The 3,075-nt window shown below is 43.0% G+C and overlaps 1 pseudogene; it reads right to left on the bottom strand.

Annotated features, from left to right (window-relative positions):
- Nucleotides 1-1,819: 1,819 nt before the first annotated feature.
- LOC125282982 (5'-AMP-activated protein kinase subunit gamma-2-like) lies at nt 1,820-2,768 on the bottom strand (annotated as a pseudogene).
- Nucleotides 2,769-3,075: the final 307 nt, after the last annotated feature.

Raw genomic sequence — 3,075 nt, 5'->3', positions numbered from 1 at the left:
CCCCATGAGGACAATGAAGAGAAGAGCATGTGGCCTAGAAATGAACACCAACCAATGGGACACAGAGGAAAAAATTGGCAAAGGAAGCTGAAACAGAAATCAGAAAAGAAGGGAACCGGAAGTAAAATTATCACTGAAGTAAACAGCGGGGCATCCCCAAGAGTCCAGAGTTACCTACTGCCCCTAGTCAGGCTGAGTGAGGCTAATTCCAGCTGGACTGCATTTGGGTTTTTGTCACTCTCAGACAAACCCAATTCTGTTATATACATATAGTTTCTGACTCATTTTTTTTAATGGAAGCATCGTTGATACCCAATATTATTTTAGTGTGATTGGACAAGGTTTTACCTTATGCTACACTCACCCCAAGTTTAGTTACCATAGGTCACCAGAGACACTTATTACAATAACATTGACCATATTCCCTATGCTGTGCCTTTCGGCCCCGTGACTTATTCATCCCATAATGGGAAGATTGTGTGTCCCACTCCCATATCCCCCTCACCTCCTTTCGGGCAACCATTACTTTGTTCTTTGTATTTATAGCTCTGCTTCTGCTTTTTGATAGTTTGTTTATTCATTTATTTTGTTATTCAGATTCCACATAGGACTGAACTCCTATGGTATTTGTCTTTCTCTGTCTGACCTATTTCACTTAAGTTTATACCATCTGGGTCCATCCATGTTGTTCCAAATGGCAACATATCATCTTTTTTATGGCTGAGTAATTTTCCAGTGTGTATATATACCACCTGTTCTTTATCCATTCATCTATTTGCTGTAGACAGTAAGATTTATTTCAATTTTCGAATTTGACAAAAAAAAATCACACTGTGCTCGTATATATGTAGAGTGTGGACATGTTCAGAGGAATAACATTAGGTAACATTGTTTCTCTTCAACCACATGATAATACTGCATATGCCATAACACTTGGCAACAACAATCCATCAGCAGTTGTACAGACATTATGATTTTACATGTCTATACATGAGAAGAAAGTTGACATATTCCCAGCACTTTCTTTCCGAATAATGGCTGTCTGTTTCCAGCCTAGCAGATCCGGTCTCCACACATGCTATGGAAATTACAGCTTTTAAATTCTAACACTGGCTGTATTAGAAGTCCTGTCTTTCCAGATCCAAACATAAATGAGGAAGTTGTCATTTACAATAACAACCAGAAGTTTATTAATGGCTTGGTGAAGTTTACCCTCCAATGTGTAAAATATTGCAGTGAGTAAAAATAAATAAAGCTGTGGTAGTCTTGTTTACATTATAGATCACAACGCACACTAAACATAAAATTGTCCTTATCTTTCGCAATCAAAATATTTATATTCGAATTATAGCTGTTCCACAAATTTAAGGAAAACAAACTGGTTCGAGAAAGGTTCAAAGACGTTCACACCTTGGCACCATTTGGCTCCAGTTGCCATGGGGCACAGTGATGAAATACCCCGTGTGTTAATAGAAGGCACAAGGTCTGATTAGGCCATGCTCTCTCCTTATGCCATTTTACCTGTTACACACCAGTGAATTCTTTGCGGTGAAAAATAATAAGAATTTCAGGACACAGTGCACTTTGATAATATATATAGCATCTGAAATTATTCAAAGATCTGAAAACAGTCTTCTAATGCAAGCCTGAATCGTCTTATGTTCGGTCTCACCATCACTGGAAAAAATACCCATCACTAAACCCTGATACACATTCATAGCCATTTCATCATGTTCTATCACAGTCAGTGTTCAGGAGGCAAAGCCTGACCCAGAATCCTTGTTCACATTTTCTCCAAGGGCTTCTCCATGCACAGTGGTCATTCTGCTTCTGTCTCCTTCTGCTTGGCACCTGCAGGCATGAGTATCAGGGCTTACCACACGTCTGACAGGGAAATGACTCCCACGATGCTATCTGCTTCACTTGTGACCTGCAGCCCAGAGGTCAGCCCACGCTAATCTGTCCAGGATTTCCAGCTTACAATACTTCACAACACCCTCAAGACTCTGTGAGCGGTGCCGAGGGCCTGGTCACTGTGATATCTAGGTTGCTGAACGATTTCTCAGCAGCAAGCTTAATTATATCAGACTTGGAATAAATATTCACAACTTCTCCTGACTCGTGCACCACAGGGAAGGCCAGCAACTGTCTTTCTACAAAGACATTCAAGGTTGTACTGATGGTCTCCTTGTGGATGAAGGGATGTTGTGGTGGGTCCCAAATGCAAGAATATCCAGGTTCTCCTTCATGAAGGCAGGCTTTGTCAATTCAGATATAAAATGCTGGAGGAACGTGAGGATTCTTTTGTGGGTAAGTGTATAAACTGCAGTCAACTGATAGGATCAATAACTGGCAATGAGTGGATTTCATTTGTGATCAGTGAGTGCACAGCATGGAAGATGTTTGCATCTGGAGCTATATTCCCTGAAGGCTTATGTGTTTCTTGGGGATGAAGTTCCCTCCTTGTTTCAATCTTATGTGCCTCTAATTCATAAATCTGTACCAGGGTTGACTTATGCCATGTCTGTGGTGTATTTATGAACTCTGTAATTGCTAGCATTCCTACAAAACTTTGTTTTGTCCTCTCCCACAGTGGTGCTGCTGGAACACCACTGCTGCTAAGGCACAGAGGCTTTCTAACTTGTAGTATCAGCAACAACACGCTTTGAAGAGTTGGAAAGAGGTGGTGATCCTTGTGTTAACTCAGTGCATGAAAACCCACGTTCTGAGTCTTGTGCTTCCTCTTCCAACTGGAATTTCTCCCACATGCTGGCTTCCTGGTCCAGGGGCTGCAGCCCACTGCTACCAAAGAGGCGGAGGACCAGGATTTGCAGGCACTTCTGGGAGTTTGTCTGGCCAGGGGTGCAGAGGCATCAGGGTGTGGGCTGGGACTCTTCAGGGTGTGGGTGGAGTGCGGGGGGCCTAGGGTTGCTGATAGTTTGTGGGGGTGTGGTGGGGTGTGCGAATATGAAGGTCCTGGAAAGGCCCTGGGGTGAGTTATGGGTTGGAACCCTCTGGGAAGTGCAGGCAGAGTGAGGGAGATCTGGGGGAATAGACAGGGACTCCTGGCTAGGC

The sequence above is a fragment of the Ursus arctos genome, unplaced genomic scaffold, assembly GCF_023065955.2.
Source record: "Ursus arctos isolate Adak ecotype North America unplaced genomic scaffold, UrsArc2.0 scaffold_5, whole genome shotgun sequence".
NCBI lineage: Eukaryota > Metazoa > Chordata > Mammalia > Carnivora > Ursidae > Ursus > Ursus arctos.
The sequence above is the reverse complement of the archived record's forward strand: the minus strand, read 5'-3'. Positions and strand labels throughout refer to the sequence as shown.